This window comes from Lathamus discolor, chromosome 2, assembly GCF_037157495.1.
Source record: "Lathamus discolor isolate bLatDis1 chromosome 2, bLatDis1.hap1, whole genome shotgun sequence".
Taxonomy (NCBI): domain Eukaryota; kingdom Metazoa; phylum Chordata; class Aves; order Psittaciformes; family Psittacidae; genus Lathamus; species Lathamus discolor.
Window position 1 is genome coordinate 55596810 of NC_088885.1, and position 22630 is coordinate 55619439.

General features: G+C 44.5%; 1 long non-coding RNA gene across 1 annotated transcript; it reads left to right on the forward strand.

Moving 5' to 3' along the window:
* Positions 1–5786: 5786 nt before the first annotated feature.
* LOC136008103 (uncharacterized) lies at positions 5787–20838 on the forward strand. The gene is made up of 4 exons (XR_010609975.1): positions 5787–6633; positions 7225–7267; positions 17912–17986; positions 20463–20838. It is a non-coding gene; the product is annotated as an uncharacterized LOC136008103 (long non-coding RNA).
* Positions 20839–22630: the final 1792 nt, after the last annotated feature.

Below are 22630 nucleotides of genomic sequence, written 5' to 3' on the forward strand. Positions count from 1 at the left end.
GCAGGAGTGGATGCTCAGGTGGATCCTCACCACTGTTTTGATCCTATCTCTTTCCTTGGCCCTTGGTTTTCCTCCTGCAGTGCAGAGGGGAGATTCCCTTCCACCTGGGTTCCCTCATCAACCTTGGGCGTTCTTGAGGGGCAACATGATGTAGTTTCCAGCTAGAGCATCACACACAGAGACATGGGCACTTGCATTTTCTCTGATGGTTCAACCTTGCCCAAGCAGCACACCCTTTGTGTCCTGAAACAAATGTTTGAGGCACGTCTGAGATTTGTGTTCACAAAGACACTCTTTATCTCCTGTGCTTCAAGAACTTATTTACAAGAGCAATTCAATTTCTTGTCTGGAGACTACCAGGGGCAGTGCAGGGGCACAAAACCCAGAGATGCAACCAAGACTGAAGGGTTTGAGCGTCCCTTCAGCCACAGCTGCAAAACAGAAGATGTATTTATTTTCTCTCTAGAGAAACAGGATATTTGTACAAAAAGCAGGACCCTGGAGCATGTGTAGGGGCACCACTAGGCAACGTCCAAGCACTCTGTTTACCAGTCCACCACTTGCTATGACAGCACTCAATTTATGCAGCCATTCAAATAACCGCAGAGGAAAGCACTCTGGGAGGTTGCTCAAACCAAGGGCAGCCAGACAACACCTTCCCAACCATCTGTAACAGAGTTTGGGGAGGTGCAGCATAGAAATACATCTGCCTCTGCTGTGAGTTTAGGTTAAGCCAGGGTTTTCAACCTGTTTTGCTCCATGCCTGCTTTTACACATCAGTTCTTGCTTTCACATCATGGGTGTTGCTCGTGGTTGCAGACCACCCATATCACATTTCCTTTTCACAACCCCAACGGAAAGGGCTGTCTCACATTTTGGGGGGTCCTAGGACATAGCACCAAGGCTGGATCAACAGGTTGTCATGGTGCCACAGGAGATGTTTATGGGTGGTCTAGTCCTGAGGTTGTAGGGTGAAACCTGAAGAAGAATATAAATCATAGTGGGTCTCAAAGGCTGCTGTACTTGGGATCTTCCAGTTCAGGTGGACAAGGTGGAAATTGGCTCCTAATCTGAGACCTTTGGCTTCTTTTGCTAATTTTACAAATGAAAAACCTCAAGATTTTGGTTGGCTGTGAAAGCAGTGTCCTTCGTCCCACCTGGGGCTCAAGATTTTCATTGACATAAAAACCGCGAGGACTCCAGCCATTTGGCATCTTGTAAGAGTGTTAAATGTGCATCTAGCCCATAGGAGAGAACCAAAACCAAGCCTCTGAGACTGTAAGCAGCCATCTGCTCCATAACAGCAGTGAAGAATTAAGTTGTTCAATCCACAAGACTTATCCAACAGAACATGAGAATTCATTTAATATCTTAATATTTAATGTCTGCAGTGTCTGTGTACAGAGCAGATGTTTGAGAACAGGTAGCTCTGTAACCTTGCGGGGGCAGTGACTAGAGGATGAGAACTAACACCAGAAAAATTAGAAGCAGAAATAAGACGCAATTTTTAACTGCACAAGTGATTAACCAGTGAAAGTGCTTCCTTAGAACCTGTGTGCGAAGACTTTAAATCATGTCTGGATGTTTCTCTAGCTGATAGACTCTAACTCATCCAGAGCTTAGGAGCTTGCTGAAGGCATTCCCAGATAAAAGGCCTGAGTGAGCACAAGAGATGAGCTGCAAGTGACAGCTCCATCTGCCGCTCCTGGTTCCAAACATGGAGAACAGCAGACCAGGCACATACCCTTACCTGCAGTTTGGCTATGGGTTCCCTCTTCTGTCTCCAAACCCTTCCCTAGTGCTGACATGAGATGCTGAACAACCACCCCCTTCCTCCTACCCCAGGCTTTTTGTGTCACCTGGGGTGAAGTAACCAAACATTTGTGGAAGAGCAGGGCCCAGTTTGTGGTTTCTCGATGCAGTCATTCCTCATGCCTCAAGGGACAGCAGAAATGGGCTCTTACACTGCAGTAGCATAAACTTCCAGGAAGCTTGACAAGATTAAGCAGAGCACTGCCTGCCTGCATGCTTGACCTGCAGAAGCGGTGGCACCGAAGGTGGTGAACACCATCTCTCACTCCCGTGGACAGCTCAAGTTGGATGAATTATTTTCAGATGTGATTCCCACTGAGCTCAGTGCAAGTAGTCGCACTGGTAAAACCAAGCATTAGAATGGGCATTTCTATTCAGGAGCGAACTTGAACAGGAAGAGAGATATCAGTGTTACCAGCGGAGGTCACCCAGTCAAGTGCAGGTATTACCATAAAAACTGATCACACTGGGCTGCCTTCCTGGTCAATGAGCCCAGGGTGGGCTTCTTTTCAGCCTAAATCTATCACCCAATTTTGGGCAGAAAAACCTCTTCCTAAAAGTGTTCATTTTATTTCACTGATCAAAGGGAGCCTGGGGCAAATGGGTCAGAGGCACACGGCAGCTTTCAGGTACCTGACATTAAGTGAGGTGCAGTCCAACTGTGACAGTAGCACATGGCTCTGCTGCGGCTCTGCAGCGAGATGGGTCTGTCCTCTCCTCCAATTCAATTATTTTCCTGAGCTTTACAGGCACTTTAAAGAAAATCTCCCTTTGCAAAGGGGCTCAGTAAGGCCTGAGCTTGGTTTAGGATTTTTCCCATAGGACAGCAATGTCCTAATAATATCCTCAGCACAAAGCAAGGGAAGACTTTAGGAAGAAAGAACACAAGGTTCTCCTCTCTCTTATTCAAACACATCTAAATTGCAGCGCTGGTTTGCTTAGCCAAACCTTTTTTTAGAAAAAAAAAGGGGAATTCAGCTATCCAGAAATGCCGTGTGGATTTGCATCAGCTTCTGCCGAATTGCCCAAAAATAATTAAAAATAAAAGAGCCTGTAGGAATTATGTCCAATGGAGAGCTTCATTTCAGGATTCTAAAATCAAGCAAAAATAACTCACAAATACTTTCTTGGTTTTAACATAGCCTCAATTTTATCTTTTGCAAGTACTTAAAATCTCTCAAAGTTGAAAAACACCTCTTAGTTCCCAGCCAGAACCAATACTTTCTTCAGCAAGTGTTTTGCTTATTAATTGATTGATTCACTTCAAATTTTAAAAGAATTGCATTTCTGGTCAGCTTAAATCTGAACTTTCAATGAACTGTACCAGCCACTGAGCTGCTTTGTAAGCCGAATTAGTTAATGAAGTGCTTGTTCTCAGTGCCAAAGATGTCTTTGTCGCAAATTACTAACACCTAGAAGTGTAAATAACCCTCCAAAATCAGTTCTGAGAAGATCACATTGTCTGATTTATTTTAAAAACAACTAATGGGTTATATTGCTTTGCCGGTTAGTATTGATTTATTTTGAGCAGTAATTAACCACCCTTGAGTATGAAATACATTACCTTTTGCCTGTAAGAAAATGTAGTTATAAAGAGGGATCAATACTGATCCAGCTAAATCTTGCTGCACTGATAAATTGATGCCATTCACATTCATTATTTATACCGTTTTTAGGTATCTAAGTACATTGTATACAAGCGCATTGTTAATTAAAAAGTAATAAAACATCCAGTTAATTTATGGGCTGTGGTTAGCCCCACTGAGAGGCTGGCACAGGGTGCGAGGGGGTAGACCTCCTATCCCTGCAAACCACGTGTGCAGTTATCACAGTGGTGAGGACAGCCTAACCTTCCTCCTGCCCCTGATGTTATCTGACATGGGCTGATTGCCAGTAAAACACTGCTCACAAGTCTCCCAGCCTGGCTGCACATGGAGGGTGAGCCTGCCTCTTGCATGTGGCATGAACCCAAACCACTCCATTTTCCCCATGCCAGCACCTGCTACCAGCCTGCCCTGCCAACTGGAGCACCTAAAAAAGTGCTTTCAGGGCAAGTAGCAGGCCTGGACCTGGTGTACCACCCATGACTGTAATTTTAGTGTTCTGGGTAAGTGCCATCTCTGAGTGATGCTGGAGTGCAACAGCTTCACTCGCCCCTGCACCTCCATATAACCTAGAGGGCAAACACCATATGTACTAAAAGAGCCAGTATAATCTAGCAGAAAAGCATCATATAACCTAAGAGACATCCTGTTGATGTAAGGTGCACACCACTTTTCCATTCCCTTTTATTTGTCTATAAGTTTTCTGCAGAGCACAGATTGCAGCAATTGCAGCCACTGCTAGGGAGCTTCCTCTAAAATGATCTCCCAAGTAACTCCCCTTTATCTCCAGCAACAAAATGCCCTTTTTTTCTCCTTTACATACAGCATTTAGCTGTTCTAATCAGATGGTATCAGATGGTTTAAGGCTATATTCTTTTTTAAAGTGCATTATTTATTTATGGTGCTTTTGTTGTGTATTACAGCTAGGCAAGATTTTGCCTGCCAGTCGAGCATGCAGACCTGATACAATAGCCTGTGTAGTGTGTCTTGCAGCCAGGCAAACACAGTAAGCAGGCAGACGCAAGGGTAAGCAGTTGCCACATATTTTCCTCTTCATATTTCTGTGTTGTGGGATTACAGTGTTTATAATTTTTTTGTTATTATATTTTATGTGCAGAGTGGTGAGAGACCTGCTGTGTTGTTTAAACACATGGCATGTTCTATGTAACTTACCTTCTACCCATGCCCTCTTGTAGGGTCTGCTCAAAAGCCCCAGCTCCTGGGGCCCAGTGATTATTCAGCAGTTTAAGGACTTTTTTCTGATTAACTTAAAAGTACAATAAAATGATTGTATCTATCATCTCCTCATGAGCGGGGAAAGCCGCCTGAAGGAGACTCATCTGTGAAAACAACCAACAGGCACGGTTTCTAAAACCCTGTGTTTTTTTCCAAATCCAGTCTTATGATTTTTCATGTTGGCTGAGGAGGGGGGAAATCTAGCTCGTGATCCTTGGTTCTCATTAGCGGCCCTGTCATCATTGTTACATGTGGGAATGCGGCTGGGGAATCTGTGCAGCTCTAATACAAAACATCCGTGCAACATCCATCGCTTTCCTCCACAGGGCTGCGATGAAGGAGGAAGCCCCAAGGCACACTTGGCATACCCAGGGTATGGCACAGGGCAGCCACCTCTGGCAGTCTCAAGCCATGGCTCACTGAAAACTTGGGGATAGTCAAGCAGTGGGGTTTTGACACTTTGGAAGTTGCATATGTTCAGTATATCGAATTCACACTCTTCTATTCATCTACGATATTTATACCAATAGCACAGTCAATTACAAGTAACATTTACAGTGTTACACCATGCTATATATACATTTATAAATCAAAACAAGGTAATTTTACAAAAAATGCAGAGGGGAAAATAAATGGCAATGATCTAATAGCTGTGAACAATATATGTCTAAACATGTGTCCAGAAACTGGAATTGTTGTATGGAGGAAATATCACCATAGTGACATTTGTCTGAAATATAGCATAAAAACATCAGAATAGCAGAACTTTTTGCGAGTTAACAGGGGAGGGCTGAAGTGAGGCATTCCAGAATGTGGGGTTTGCCTCCACTTTCAGAGATGGCGAGTGAACAGAAAAGCTGAAGAATGGAGCAGTGAGGAACCAGTCTAAAGTCCTGAACCAAACAAAATGTTTCTGAGTGCCTTGAGCTGCACCAAGGCAAGACACTGGAAAGTCTGCATGATGAGTTCTGCAAAAATTGCCAAATCCTTGCACATGATTTGGATCCCAGCAAAGTCTCCCTGTCCTGTGGTAAATTTTGTGTTTCTAGACAGCATCCATCTTCAGCCATAGGGTGTAAGAAATCTCTCACTGCAGGGATCAGGTGGTATCCTTAGCTGATGCCAAACCACTCTTTTCTATCTGATCCCTGGGCTCCCTAGGGCAGTAGCGGAGCTTGCTCCCTCAATGCCACAGCAATGTCACCATGCTCCTCTTCACTTACCAACCCTGCTAGCTGCTGGCTGGACATCCCAGCCCAAGAAACCCCAGGCTTATTCCTGGAGAACAGAGGTGAAATAATGGAGATGCAGTGCCCAAGACCCACAGTCTGGGAGCAAAGGCCCAGACATCTCCCCTTGAGAGAGATTTCATGGACCAAACTGTTTGGTGGAAAAAGTTTAGGAAATAATAGCTTTGAAGTCAATGGGATTGATTTACACCATACTGTGGCCTTATTTCTAACCCAAACATCACGAAAAATAGCTACCTAGAGGGTTTGAGCTCTTTTTTTTAAAGGCAGATCAACTGTTATTACTGGAAAAAGCAAACAAAGGCTCAAGGGCACAAGGACATCTTCAGCCTTCTGGGTCTGAAACCTTTCTTTCCTTTCTCTTGTTGTTTCCAATAAATAATTCCAATGCCTGAAACATTAAAAATATAAAACACTTAAATAATAACGCTTCAGCTGTAAATAAAATTATGTATGGTGTGCATGACATATACAGTATGTATTCCATTAGAATATATAGAATATTTATGAATATGCAATTAAATTATAAACACAAAATACTATTTAAATGTATATTATTAGAAAAGAAACATTCTTTAAAAAAATATACACAAAAGCAGTCCCCATGTTAAAGCTCTCCCTGTTTTTCTCTTTGCACCAAAATGCTTTGAAAACTCTGGGGTCCGAAGCTGAGGAGTGTCCATCAACAACCTCCTTTGAAGCTGCTGAGAACTGAGGACACTTGAATCCTGGTAGGAAAAGGCTCCCAAAGTTTCTGGACTTCAGTTACGGATGGAAACTGGAGTGAGCTGGAAGTACTTAGCAGCTGTGCAACGCAGGCAGGGTCATCGATGGAGATTTTGGGTCAAAGTCATACGCTTTGGAAGAAAAAAGAAAAGAAATAAAATCTGGGGGGAAGTGCTTTTATTGTGAACTCCTGTCCTCAAAAAGCTGTGGTAATAACAAATGAATTCTCCAGCACACAAAAGAGAAGAAATAAAGGTTAAAGCTGGGTGGGACTTTATCGTATTTTTTTAAAGAAACCCTCTTTAATTGCCAGTTGTGATGGCAGGGAAAAAAAAAAAAAGTAAAAAGCAAGAATAGCTAAAAATAGGTCAGATAAAAGTCAGCATATCTAGCCATAAATTATCCAGATCCCAATAAAAGCTCAGTGAATGAGACAGTGGAATGTGTGGGGGCATGAAGACATAATGATACTAAATTAGAGCTTGCCTTTAGAATTGCAGAGGGTTGTGAATTACTCTCGTTTGAGAGCCTTGCAGTAATCGATAGCGTCTTTTGCTGCCTGTGGACAAAATCTCACCAATCCCCTTTTATTTTAGGTGTCTGTGTGGAGGAACGTGTTCCGTGGAGGCTTCAAGAGAGGTGAGTGAAGCAGGTCCCGTGTGGTTGCGATGCTGGCAGTGCCCAGACTCTTCATTTCGACTCAGATATGCTCCTCCTCCCACCCACGCTCCCAAGGGGAAAGCAGGGTGCTAAATGCTGGATGTGCTAATTGCTGTGCAATCGCACTTAAGAGGTAAAACACTGTCAAGCTGGGCTCCCTTTGGAGAAATTAAATCTCCCTGAAATCCTTTGCCTACACTGTGCGTACCATCCAGCTGAGCAGCATCTCCATAATGCATCTCCAGGTCTGATTCTCTTCTCACTGTGTTTAGAGCAGTGTAATCCTAATATGTGGGAACAACATAGTTTTATTCATATAATTTCGTGATCTTCTAGGGAGTGCCCAAAGCATTCAAATTATTCGCTTCTGAAGCCACCTGAATTTAGCAGGGCTGCAGTGTTCATCTCCTCATAAGCCCTGTCCATTTGTACACAGGTACAATTTGGGGACTGGTACAATTGCCAGGCTTAGAAGTTCTCTGTATTTTGAAAGCTGCCAAGAAGTGCTGGCATCTTGATTTTTAAGTCGGGATACAGTGGTGTGACAGGTATCTCTGGGCGCGGAACCCATTATCCCATAGCCAAGACTTACTACAGGCCACAAAGCTCTTGCTAAGGCCTTCTAACACACTTAAGACCTGCAATGAAAGACCACAACTACAGTGTGCCACAGGAAGAGAGGAAGACACACAGAGGGCATCTCCCTTGTCCCGATTTCCAAGGGGATTCATTAAAGGCCTCCCAGAGGCACCTAGAAAATGAGTCATGCCTCATACTATGGAAAAAACAAATTCCAATAGTCCCAATAAAGCCCCCAAATGAGCCAAGCTCCTTTACTTTCCTGTGACATTTGCATTGCCTTTTGCATGTTAATTATTAACAGGAATCTGCTTCTGGGACCGTTACTTCGGGAGTAGCATGCCCATCTTCCTGATGGCCCTTAGGAAACAAGCCTTCACCACAGAGGGACATGATCTCTGAAGGCACAGATGGACTCGTTCCTCAGAAGAGATAAGGACAGGGCTTAGCTTGGCAATGAGGAGGAAAGCAAACGCCTGCTTTTGGCAATGGCACTGGCCAAAGGAGTTATCAGGAGTGTTATCAGGATCTTTGGAAGGAAATTCCCCTGCCGTGCCCAACATCCCTTGTCCAGCCAGAGTTTCTCAACCCAATGTATGAGAAAGCAGAGGCCAGCAGTTATCTACATTCCTTTCATTCCACCAACAAAGTCTCCCTGCAGTTCATTTCCTCTAGAAAGGTATTAAGGAATATTAAAGGGATAGGAATCTGCCCATTAAAGACATGTCCGGCAGATCCCTTGCTCACAAAGGAAAGACTGCAGGGCTTAATTTAACCAATTGTTGATGATTGATTAGCAAGGCCATTTTAAAGTGCTTTTGATCCCTGAGTCCCCTCATTACAAGCATGGCTGGGGCTGGAGGGTTGGACTATTCCCAAATAACCTCGGAAGCTGAGGGAGCTTTGAACAAGTTTTTATTAATATTCTGATCAATCAGCATGAAGGAGCAGATGAAAAGCATTTTGCTGTATTGCATCCACTGTGCCAGGTTTTCAGCGGGCTTGGACAGATCTCTTGGCTGCATAGCTCCGGCTTGGAGCTGCTGGGTGCCTTCCTTGGCTGAATGCTGGGTGTGCAACTGGACCTTTGCACATGTGCTTGGCTGTGGGAGCCTGTGCAGCTGCAGCAGTTGTGTAATGAGCTTTAGTTCTGCTATTGCAGTCACGGCTTCTTGCTGCTTGGAAATGCATCTGAAATGCTGGGCTACAGGGGAAACACGTGTGGCAAGGCAACTTGGGCTAGAGCTGCTTTGGAATACGTGAAGGCCCCCAGGTTGTGATGGTTTTAAGTGACTCTTTTCATCTGATGTGCTAAAGTTTTATGTGTCTCACTGTGAGAAGGTGAAGTTCAGAAACAGCAGATCAACCCAAGGACAGCCTGTTCTCCAAGAAGAAATGCCATCTCTTTTTGACCTGAGTCCCCAGCCATGCAGTGAGCATTGCAGTGAAAGGAGGGTGGAGAACAGGCAGAGGAGAAACGGCAGGACAGGTCTTGCCACTGGAGGCAGAGCAATGGCTAGGAGCGTGGCATGGGAGAGAAACCCTGCATGAAGCTGTTCTTGGCGTGTCGATTGCGCTTCAGGGTATCCCTATGTGAACAGTCATGTCCCAGACCTGACTTTGAATTTGCATCCAGACAACCTCCAGATATGACTCCAAAATTATTCATTTGAAGGCTGGTTGGAGTCTGGGCTACTCCACAGACACACGTGATGCCAATTTTGGCTTTGCACTCCAGAGACTTGTTCATCTGCAAAGTGATCACAGGTAACTTCTCAGACACCGGTGACCATGAGGCATGCTGAGATCTGCTGATGAGAAGCCTTCTGTACAGAGCAGGCATTCATATTATTATTAATCGAGGTCTCACATCTTACCATCTGGCTCTCTTTCCAAGCCTGGCTTCCAGCCGACAGCAAGCTGTTCAGAGGGGCTCGCTCCCACCCACAGCAGTCGTCTGGGCTCCAGTGCCCACCAGTGGATCCCTCCTGAGCTGTGCTTGCAGCCTTGCCTTACTTACTTGCACGGTAAAGGTAGGGGTGGTTCAGAAATCAGAGGTGTCATCCAGCTCACCTCGCTTCAGATGGCTCCAGTACAAATGTCTGTCTTTGAACTGAAACAGGTGCTTTTAAGACATGATTCATCTGCCCTGTTTTAGGTGCCAGCTGCAGGATGAATACTGTGCTAGTCTCATTGCCTGGACTGTTTAGATAGACCTGAATTGCAAAAAACAATGTCCAGGCTGACAAGCTTACAGGTCGACATCTGCAAGGGAGATAAACCAAATGAGATGCTTCCTAGCACAAGTGTGTGAAAATGTTTCCTGTAACTGGAGACTGCCAAGGTCTGCTTTGCACCAGAGAGCCCCAGTCTTCTCAGCAAAGATTCACATGCATAATAGTAATAACAAGCCCAACACTTCCCTCGGTCCAGTCATCACCTCTGCAGATTGAGAAATAACTACACACGGAACCCCATGATTGCAATGCAGTGGCCAAATTAAACACCTGAATTTAGGTCCTTCCATGTGGGTCTATCCAAGTGAGCAAGCTGTCTCAGCAGCTAAGAGAGTCAATGGAGATGTTGATAGTTTGCAGTGGTTAGGTGTGATGCAGATGACCAGCCATTAAAGTGTGATTCAGTTGCCTAACATAAAAGATAATGACATTTTTGATGTCGTGTCACACTTGGCATCTTGCTACAGAAGCAGGAAGGCACAGGTCACCTGTAAACCCAGTGTCATCCGGGTCTGGTGTCTGTCAGGTGCATGTGGATGACTTGGATACTCTGGGTCATCTCACACGGCAGAAGCCATCTATATTTAGGCAACCAAATTGTTCCCTTGTGACCCTGTGAGCTCACAGGCTGAATTCCAGCCCAGGTCACCACCAGTGAGAACTCAGGCAAAGCCACCATGCTCCTTAGAAAGGAAGCACTGCCCTGCTCTTGGTTGCTTCTCCCAGACTGATGATGGCATTTTGCAATAACTACACTGTCCCATGGCAAAGGTGTGCTCTGCTCCTGCATGTAGCCACACTGCTTTCTTATGCTTTCCTTTTAGTCTGTCCTCTAACATCTCCCTCCTGGAATGACATGTGGAATGAATGGTGGCCAAGGAACAGAAGTGGCAATGTCTGGCAGGGATGTGGTGATCTTAGACAAAATTTCAGACAATAATGTCAGACCTGAATTTGTTGTCATGCTTGCTTTTGTGTCTTGGCAAACTTTTAACAGCAGACATTAACACTACTGTGACTTCTAATGTTAACATAAGTTTGAAGAACTCGATGTCTAAGAGCTGAACCCCACTGTGCTGGACATCAATGCAGAGCAAGGACACAAACAGCTCAAATAATTGGAAAGATCAGTTGCATGATCTTGCGGTGTGGAGCCAGGTACTAATTAAAGCTTTTTGGGTAGCTTTAAGCTTTGGTCTTCACTGAGGTGACTTGTAAAGTTGAGACTGAACTTCATAAGCATTCATCGAAATAAGCTACTTACTCCAGGGATGGTCTTGGTGGAAGACTGATGTCCTTGGTTCCCAGTCAGAGTTCATTCAGCCTTTAGAGGTTTTCTGAGCACTTAGCTCTGTTGAGCTAGCTGGTTTTCAAAAACTCAGCACTGGAAGTTCATATATAAATTAGGCTATGCTGTTTGCTTCCTGGTCTTACTGGAGGCTGCAAGTACTTTCCATATTCAGTAAGGTTTTGAAACAAGCCTGAGGGATCCTTCCCAATTTCTTCAGAAACTTTGTTGGAAATCTGTAAAGCACCAGGATGGACATATCAAGGTGTTGCTCATTTTCTTGTATCTATAGTGAGAAAAGTCAATACACAATTGAGATGAAGAAAATGGGAAGCAAACAAAATGCATTGCTGAAAATCATGAGAAAGTTCTTATTACCCAGGAAGAAGTACAGGTAAACAAAATAAATAAAGGTCAGCACATGCAACCTTCAGGTCAATTCTCCTTCAGATTTCATCAGGAGTTGCATGTTTCTAGTGGATGTGGCATTTCAGGTACCAGCAACCAGTGACAAAAGAAAGCACTCCTACCATCTCTCCTTGGTAAAACCATGAGGTCTGTTGTCTCCCCATCACTCTGCAGGTCTATAGAGATTGCTGACTTACAGGGAAGAAAAGGTCAGGTTTGAGCTGGAAAAATATGGGTGATGGTAGACCTGAGGTAGTCACTGTGCCTTGGCTCCTTGCCTGTGGCCCCGCATAGTGAGTTGTGAGGGCAAACACATCACATACTGTCAGGTGTTCTGGAAAGCATTCAGAGCACAATGAGTAGATTGACTATCAACAGACTGACTCTCCCCTTGGATCTGCTTTTTAATATCACCTCTCACCAAAACACTGTTTTATCCTCCTTTCAGCTTGGAAAACTGATTCCAGTCCTTCCTCATGCGAAGCTCAGCTCCCAGTCTCAGCTGCATATCCTGATAGCTCATATTAGGTGATTAAGAGGGAAGTTCAGCTGCAACATCTGTTCATGGCACTGGCACATCTGATGCACAGATCCATCTGCCAGCTGGCCAGCAGGACAGGGATGACTAGTAAAACTTCCAGTCTGCTTTTCCAGACCAAGGTGGCCTCTGCAAATTATATTAATTCTGGGTCAAATTTACTCTGGGAGACTCATGGGCAATTCCCATTTTCAATATCCTCTCCGTCCAGCTCACCCTACACATCATGGTAAAATCTATCACTTACTGGTTGCATCCTGGGGCATCTCATTTCATAATCACTGCCAAAGTGCAGGAAACCTATGGGTACATTTTCTTCCCATCAGATATAGCATTTAGGTTAGGAAGGGAGCTGTAAAGGTGACTATTACTTAAGAGAAAGAGGCCATTATCCTGTGCTGAGTGCAAGTTTGTAAGGAGAAACTTCTCCTGACCCAAGGAACTCTCTGCCTGGACAAAAGGAGGATATATGTGATGGAGAAACAAACATGCAAGGTCCCTGGACTTTGGTCTTTCAAAGTTCAAACCCTCTGAAGATCTTTCCAAGTTTTCTCCTCTGAACCTCAAATCCTGCTCTGGCTGTGACCCTGTCAAGTGGTTGGGTCCAAGTGTGCCTCAGTTCCCTCTCTGCTGTAAGAGGGCACCAGTACTGTCTGTGCACTGAGGTTCTCCAAGCACTTGTGAATTGTTCAGACACCCTGTATGGTCTAAACAAACCGAACTGGGGACTGTATAAACTATGCACATAAATTAAGAGTTTTAAGAGGGAAAGGAGGAAGGTTTTGTTTGTGTATTTTTTTTATTACAGGATATAAGCGGGCAAATAAATAATTTACCATGTGATCCATGCTTTAAGGCAGCCCAAATCCTTTTCTGCTGTGTCTTTCAGAGCCCTATTGAAAATCAGAGACAGGCAAGGGAGCAGCTATGCATTTATTTTATTACTTTGCAAAAAGCAGAGTTCAAATCAGTTGGAAGTGAGGATGGGAAAGAATGTGGCCATTCTCATCTCCTACATGCTAGAAGTAGTCTGTCTGTATTTCTTGGACTAGGGTTCATCTCACTAGCTTTTAGATATCCACATCATGGTTGTCTCCTAAAGGACTGATTATGGAATGGTCCCTTTATGGAGAGGATGGGTCATTTCTGCAGCATGAATCATCTGATCTTGTCTGAACTATTTTAGACAATCAGATAAGCATCATCCTGTCTTCTGGGAGAAGCACTGCAGCAGGGAGATAGATTGGCAGCACTTGTGGGTGGAGAAGAAGCTCAGAGGAGAAGACAGGCTCCTGTTTGTTATCACTTAGCTCCAAAATCACGGAAGTGGACTCCTGGGGACTGCAAATATAAGGCCATTCTATGTCAGCACATCCAGGCGGTGCTACATTTGTGCAAGAAGCCACCCAGAAAAAGCAAGATCTTTAAAGATGATTGTAAAGGTTGTGGGAATAGACATGGCTGAGCAGGCTTTTGTAACATTACTTGGTCTCCTCCTCCTGGGACTAGACCTAGGATTCAGTCAGCTAACTGCTGTAATCTCCATCTAGTCAGCAGAGTTCCCAAGGTGGGTTCAGTTCAATGCTGCTACAGGTTGGTGCTCCATCAGGTCACCCCTAAACCAATCGTGACACGTGAACACATACAAAAAACATCTAAAATCCTACTCTGAAACAGAGCAAGAAGGAAGGGATGGTTGGACATACACCTTTAAAGCTATTAATCCAGCACTTGGCTCAGCATTGATATTTGTGCAAAATGGGCCCGGAGACACCTGATTTGTTGAAAGGAAATTCAGTGAAATACAGGGAAAAGCCTTATGATTGAGTAGGTCACAAGGTACAATAAATGACCATATTATTGAATGCAAATATGTACTCTGGATCAGTTGAATGGTTCTTTGAGTTTGGTTAATCAGTTACAGAATGATGTTGCTAGCTGCTGCCTTTTCAACAGACTTCAGAATGAAGGTCTTGTTTTTTTAATCCAGGTCATATTTGTCTCTTTTTATGAAAAAAAAAAAGCCCCAAGTGTCTATGGTACATGGCACTGCCAAACTTGATTTGTATGGATTCCCACCTTCAACAGGCCCTTTGAGGAGAGGGGACTAGAGCCTGGCATGGTAATGAATTGATGAGATATCTCACAAGCTCTCTGACCTAAAGGTCAAAACTTTGTAGCCTACTGCAATTCAGCAGCTCCAGAATTCAACTTCCACCTAGATACAGCAAACGATATCAGAGAACCACAGAATCACAGAAAAAAAGCCAGTTGGAAGGGACCTCTGGAGATAATCCAATCCAGCCCCCTGCTTAAAGCAGGGCCAACTTCAACAGTTGCTCATATCCTTACACTTCTTCAGCCTGTGTTGGGAAATAAGGTCTGTGATTGAGACTGCTCTCCTCCAGCACCTTTGAGAATGTAAAAATTGTGTTTTCCAAGACCTCTGCTAGGGAGATATTGGCAGTCCAGCAGACTGGGTGACTTTTCTCTACAGATTTCCTTACTAGTGGTCTAGGCATCATCATCAAAGTCCAGCCCCATGGCTTAGAATTCACTGGGAGCTATTTCCTTTTCCTCTATGTAGCTGAATTCCCTCCAAACCCAGCCCAAAGCTCTCAGTATCTCACCTTAAGTTGCTAGGAGTTAATATACTTTTTGACACTTCTTGACATGTTTAGGCCTGTATTCATTCTCCATTTATAGGCAAAGCTGGTGCATGCTGTGGCAAGAATTCCATAAGGAGCAACAGGTCAACATCCCCAGCACCTGTTATTTGCTCAGAAAGAGAGAAAACCAACATCAGAGACTGAAAATTGCTGTGTATACTCAGGGGGACAGTAGCATGTAGTCCAGCGGGCTTGGTTTCTCTTGCTGTCCCACTGAACATAACAACCCTGCTTCCATGACACTTCCTTTCCTTCTGCACTCACTCGGATTTATCCCCCATGGATGTATCCCACGAGTGGCACTCAGGGCTCATTTCCTTCTTCTGTCCATCCACCAAGCAAAGATCATACGCAGGGTGGAACACGGGAGCACAGCTTGCCAACAGACTGCAGCACACAGCGTTTCCCACAGGTATCTCGGTCTTTCTGGATAACTAATGATGAGGTGGGTGAGAACACGTGAGTTACTCTGAGGAAGCAAACCTGGAGGAGTTTATGGTGTTAACCACACATTTTCCTGGAGCAACTGAAGCACAACCATGAAAAGTTTGAGTCAGTTCCTGAAGCTTTGCTAACTTTGTCATCTAGGTGCCATCAGCAAAGCTGGTGTCTCAGGTCAGGACCTGGCTCATTCTCAGCATGGGCTGTTCAAGGTTGTGCTAGATCCATCTTGAAGAAATCCTGCTCATTCCTGCTGCTCATTCTACTGTGCTCTAACTTATCAATATGGCAACCTCAATGAGGAGACACATCACTCTCAATTTTAATTCAGCAACTGGTCCTGAAGGCATCACAGTACCCAGTGGTGATGGATGTATGGCAGTGCTCGGGGTGGTTTAGGAGAAAACCTTGGTAAAGGCAACAACACAGCAGTTGGAACAAAGGATCAGCAGCAAAGCTAGTAACACACCATAAATGTCCCCCTGCAAACTCTGAATTAAACACCCACTCAGCTGAAGCATTTGAATGATGAATATCGTCATCTGGGGGTGGGGGGGAGGGAAATCTAGGCAGCTTTATTTTTTCCAGCATTATGGAAAGTATTTCCTTCCTCCTGCAGATGTGCAGCTAGGCACTGGAAACAGTTACCCGTCAAGTTCAAGCAGCTGTACTTGTGTGTCACAAGGCAATGAGACTCCAGGCCTGAGCTGTCAGCTCCAGTATTGAAATTAATGGGCCAGACTGTTTACGTTAGTGGAAATCGTCCCATTTAAATGTATATATATATGTTCTGCTGAATACATAACGCAACTGTAAACTGGCAGCATGGAGAGAAGGGGAGAGGGTCTGGAGAAGGCAAAATAGAGAGGCAAATGACAGGTTGTGAAAAGAAAATCCATGAGAGGACGAAAACATCCTTGGGCGAAAGATATTAATTCAATGAAAGAAGAGTAAGGAATGCCAAGAACTGATCAGATAGCACTGGAATGAGAGAGAGAAAGAGGAAGATAGTTTTATGTATGGATAGATGGATGGATAGATATATAAGATCTGTGCAAGAACGAACTCAGTGTGGGTCTGTATCAGAGTCCCAAACATCAGAGATCACTTGGATCAAGTATCTCCAAGGGTCGAAATAGCTTTCAGCAGTAACAGGGAACTTAAAGAGAACAAACACAGTCCAGAAGAGAATGTGCTTTTTTTTTTTTTTTTTCTTCCATACTTAGTATTCAGGAAAAGCAGCATTTTTCTGCAGCATTTGAAGAGAGTAAATAATCAGGAACATGCTGCTGGAAGAGTTGGGAAGAGGCCAGAGAACATGGGTGTGAGGCAGGGGAAGGGCTAGATTCTGGCAAGGTTTCCCACGTGCAGAGGAGGGTGACGGGTACTTCTCCATCTGAGCTGGAGGAGAGGAGGGGGCAGTGTTTGAAGCCTGTCTGTACGTGGGTCCTGTCTTGGGACAAGGCGATAGCCCAGATCCCCTCCCAGCAGTTTGCTATGATGCTCCAAGTGTGGGCAGCCAGGATGGGAATAGCTTACTTCCATCAAAGGATCCATGCTCCTTAATCCTCGCAAGCATTTGGCTTGCCTGGGCTTCCTGTGGAGGAATCACACCCACAGGGCTTCGGAGAGCCTGCCACCATTGTTGTTTGGGACCTCCAAGGTCACTCTGGGCTGGGGGGACACTTCAAGGCTTGACAGAAACATGTCACTCCACCAGCACGGATTCTGGGGACTTCTCCATGTTGATGGATCTTCTTGATGCATCAAGAAACAGAAATCATTTTTTCGGATGTTCAGATGTATTTTGATGACAAGAAACAAAGAGAGGAGACCTTATCTTGCGATCAGAAGCACCGTCTTTCAAAAGGTTAAAGACAGAGATAACCCAGAATCTGGTGACGACCTAATTTATAAGAGAAATGTCAGGAAAAAAGATTGTTCCATTTAGCCTCCCCCCTCACATTTTTTATTTGCAATCAGAAACATGAAGTTTCTGATCTGAAAAAGAATGTGCCTTTTTTTGTGTATCTGTAAAAAGTTGCATTTTTTAACAACTCTTTTTCAGCGGTGCTGCTGTAGTGAAATAAATCCCCTTCTCATGCCTGCGCTGGGCAGAAAGACAAGAGCAGCGGCTGGGGGACGTAGGGTTTTCCTGCATTGCCCCGCAATGAAGCTGTGCAGGGGAAAGCGTAAATGAATCAGAGGTTAGGTATTGCCATGAAGAAAATATCACCCTCACCTGCATGTGTAAGGTCATAACTCCAGGAGTGTGTAAGTGCGGTTTAGGTTTGAAGGAGTTTGTGTCACAGTGGTTGTCTCAGCTCTGGGGTGCTGCGAGAGGTGGCCGCTGGGGATAGAAGGGTGTGATGCGAACAGATCCCAGTATTCAACTGTCAAGTACTAATGAGCCAGGAACGCTGCAGCTGTAAAATGTCGAAACAAAATAATTCTGTTTTGCAGAAGGACCTCGCGGAAGATGACTCTACCAGCACACAATCCACCAATCCATCACCTCCCAGAATCCCACATGAGAAGGTGGGATAATTACTATAATTTTAATGTACTCCATGATGATTTAAATACACTGGCTAAACTAAAAATACCCTGCTTTTCCATGAAGGTGCTGACTTTCTGAGGTAATGCTGCCCCAGAGCTCCTCATGGTTCATGTGCCAGCCTCTTCTATTACCCCTCAGGGCTTCATAAACCATGTCACAGCTCTTTCCCCTTCACCCCATGGAAAGTCTTCGCTTCCTGCCTTTTGCATAGCTTTCCTTTGGAAATAAAACCAAACCTCTGCTGTTTCTCTTTCATCCTGGAGATCAGGCAAGGAACTACACCTCCCATGGCTGCGGTAGCACTGCAGAAGGAACAGAGGGTGGAGAAGAGGACTTTAGCAGAAAGGGTAGGGAGCAGAGAGCCTGAGCCAGATGAATGCTTCAGTATGGTTGGAAGTGTCAGTGAAGTGAACAGTGTGTTTCTAACATGGTCTTGAGCATTGAAATACTGCTTAAATTAACTCCAGAACTTACATGAAATCTGAAGATTTGGAAATATCTCGTGTAATTGATTGAGTGTCTGATTGATTTGATTATATATGTTTTATATGTATGCATTAGGGCTTGATTCAGCTGTCTAAACATAGTTTCCCAGGGCCAAGTTAGATGCTATAGGCTATCCAGCCCCAGATTCCACCTCTTGCTTCTGAGGAGCGCTCATCTTCCCTCGGCTCTGTCACTTTGCCAACACTGTGGGATGTCTCAGATATACAAGGGCATCTCAGATGGCACCAGGCTCCCTTGTGTAGGCAACTGTGTACCACCCTCTGAGTCATTAAGGCTCTTAGAGATCATGTTTTCAAGGGTTTTCTCTGCAGTCACTGGGACAAGAAATTTACCTTAAAAACAAATGACATCCAAAGCCAAGATTCTTGGATAATTAATTTTGTGGGGATTGGTTTGGAAATATTCTGAAATCTGATCCTTGCTATAAAGTTTGGAATCTTGGCAGCAGTGTCAAGAAGCAAACTGTGTATATTTTGCCTAGAATTGTTTCTATCAGGAAATAATAATTTAAAAAAAAGATCCTCTTTTCCTTTAATTTATCTTCAGAGGTTTCATGGGTCCCTTTCTTGTCTCCATCCTGCTGGAAGGAAGGAAACCTAAGATGAGCTTGGCTCTTGGATTTGTGCAAACAAAATTCTTAGGTAGCCTGTCACGACCGTTGATGTTAATCAAAGTGGGTTTAGTAACACAAAAGTTTACTGGACCATTCATATGGATAACTCATTTAATAAAGGAGGTGAAACAGGCTTCTTCCCTGGATGAGGATCTGGGTTGGGCTTCAGTCAGTGCTAGGGAGGCTTCTGATTTAGAATTGCAGTTCTTTGGTCTTGAGCAAAGAATGGGGGCAAGCGGGTCCATCTGTACTGCCAGGTTTTTGCATTCATCTATAGGGTCTTCTGTGTGAGTGCTGCCTGGCAAAATCACACTAAAGGAAACAAAGGATTTCACAAACTCTAGCTGATACGAAACCGATGACCTTTGTTCTGCTCCTCAGCTGACCACTGTGAAGTTACTATTGCAGAGATAAAGATCATAAATCTTTGTGCCTGGCTTTTTTCCTAGATCCTGTTTAGCAGTGTTTCTTGGCAGTTTCTTAGTAGATATTTTTTAGACCTGGCTCCCTTCCTACAGTACTGGCAATTAAACATATTAACATTCATCTTTAAAAATAGCGAGGAGTGGGTATCCAGCCTTCCCAGATGAACACCCCTGAATGTGGGAGGGCCTGCAACAGAGCAGAGCCCAGAAGCAAAACATGTAGATGGTAGAGAGACTACCTGGTCTCTCCATGTCCTTTCCAGTCTTTGTTTCTAGGATCTCCTCACCCTCATTCCTTCTCTCTGCTAAATTCATGCCCACACTCCCAGACTTTGCAACCCCATGCTGGTTTATACAGAAACCACCATGTTGAGAGGAGATCTTTAAATTTATGTAAAGATTTAGGCTCCCAGATAGAGCAACCAGCATCTGACATGGTTTCTGGGCTGCTGTAGTGTCAGTGTGCCTGTTGAGCTGGGAAGTAAAAAACAACAAACAGTCCTTCTCCTCCCTCTGCTTGAGCTCTGACAGTGTGAAGTGGAAATGACCTGGCTGGTAATTTAGTTTTGAGCTTCCCTGCCTGAGCCTCTCTCAGCCTCTGTAAAATGCAGAGGAAACATCTTGCTATCTCTGGATAATGATGGCTGCCCAAAAAGAAACAGACCCTTCTGGGAGGCACATTTTCATCTCTGCTTCTGTCACTTCTCCATCAGTGAGGACTGCTGGCAAAAAAAATGGTGTGGGAAAAGACTCAGCTGTGAAGTGGGCACAGAGGTGAGTGATACATGCCCATACTTACACCTCAACTTCACAGTGAGCCCTTGATGTGTTACCTAGCCCAGCTTTTCTTCTGTCTGGTTCCGGGCAGTTTCCTGCACTGAAGAGATGTTCTTGGCTCTCATTCCCCAGGATTTCTGATCCAGGGGCACCATGGTAATGCTTTCTCCACTGAGAACTGTGAATCTCAAATTTCTCCCTCATGGACAAGCACGAGAATGCGCAGAAACACAGGCTAGGACACAGCAAATGAAGGGCATCACAGTGACTGCACACCATAACTGCAAAGGGACCTCATGGGGCTGAACCACGGCGAGTGGAGCACCTGAGTCCATGGATGGTGAAAATGTCCAAGGACAGGGACTGCAGGAGCCTGAGCAGAGAACTGGAGGAGGAGGGGATACGCAGCAGATATTCAGATAGTCAGCACAGGAAAGCAGCAGTTTAGGAGATTGCTTCTCTCCAGGAGCCTGCAGGAGCCAGCTGCCAAGGACAGCCCCACAGAACCAGGACTTTGGGTAGAGCAGGTATTTTGATTTAGGGTCCATGACAGCCAGGACACAACTAAGCTGAATCTGAACGTAATAAGCTTGTAAAATACAGGGCAAGGACACGGGAAGTGACAAGTGCTGAAGGACAAGTAAAGTCCCACTCCTTCCTATTGAATCACCCTGCGAAAGCATGGGTCCCTCACACCCTCCCAGTCTGCAGAATTCCCAGTTACTGGGATCTCAGGGATTGCTTTTGTGGAAGGTCAAGGGCACCAGCTATGCAGATCATTTAGGCCCCAAACCTGGACATTCTCCGCGTCATACAAAGGACATGGTCCAACACCTTGTTGAGGACAAATCTACAGAGATTGGTGGTAACAGTAATGAGGGGTGGATTTGGGGTCTCTAACATAGGACAAAAAGGCAGCAGTCACGCAAATACCAATGAGCTGGGTGAGTGTAAAGGAAGAGGGGTTGTTGCAGTCACCCTGTTTTGGGAGGGACAAGGTTCCAAGGCCTTGGGGATGTCTTTAACCCTCTCTGTGATGGGCTGTCACATAATTTCTTAAAATTAAGTATCCTTGAAAGCTTGACCGTTTTAGCCCTCAATTCTTTAAAATAAACAGGAAGACTGTGGCACTGTCTCACAATAGCCAGTCCTTTAGGCAACGCCTTCCACCACACATTTTGAAGTTTTAATCATTTTTGGTGTTTGTCATAATTTCAGCTAATATATCCAGGGTGGTTACAGTGATGATTCATGCAGGATGCATCCTGTTTCTTCTCTCCCACATCTCTCTAGCAAAAAGCTGCTATGGATTAGGAACTTTGCCCTTCATTTTTGGAAATTGCTCTACCACTATAGACTTTAAATGAGAATTGCTGTGGTATTTCACTGTGTGCTATTTCAGAGTGCTGGCTTCTTTGATGCAGTCATCATCTATATGGAAAAGAGGTGTGTACATGAATCAATGGTATAGTTCAGCTGCATCTGCATTAGAAAGGCATAAAAATGAATGAAATGCAGTAACTGAAATGTGCTTTCCTGGGAGTCTATGCCAAATCGGTACTTCAGATATACGTCAAGATGCTTTGCAGGCACAAGCTGCAGAGCAAACAGGGTCCCACAATTTCACACCACAGTTTCTACATTTTCATTTTCACCTCTGGTGACTGGAGCATGTCAAGGTTTGGGTGAGTTCACCAAAAGTTTCATCATATGTCTTTCATCTGATATATAAAAAGAAAGAAGATAATTTTTCTGCTTCCATGTTCATTGTTTATTGCCCACTTCTAGAAAATGCAGATGTTTTTCAGCCTAGACTCTGGAGGAAGGCTGCTCTTCTCTGTAAGATGGGCAACAGAACAAACTGTGTCAAATCATCTTAATACAGACCAGTTGGTCCATGCAGCTTTAGGCAGTCCTAGGGGGGTCCTCTGCAGGAGAAAGACCTGTTTTTTGCTTTGCTCTGGCCAGCCCACCAACTGGGATAGTAAAGCCAAGATGTCTTCTGCTGCTCTACTTGGTCAATTAATAAACAAAGCAGTTAAAAGACAAAGACAAAAATCCTCAGAGGAACAGATGATCTTAGCTGCCCTCCTTGTTTTTCAGTAACAGTAATATCTTTTCAGTAACAGAATATCCTTACTTTTGCCCAGCCTAATCCCATCATCTGTTGCAACTCACATGCCAGAAATCTACACATGAACACAGCCTACATCTAAGAGAGGGGACCACAACAACTGAAGCAGGAACTGCTGGTGGGTTTCTGCCTCTGGGATGTTCAAGACTGCTTATAACAGAGAATG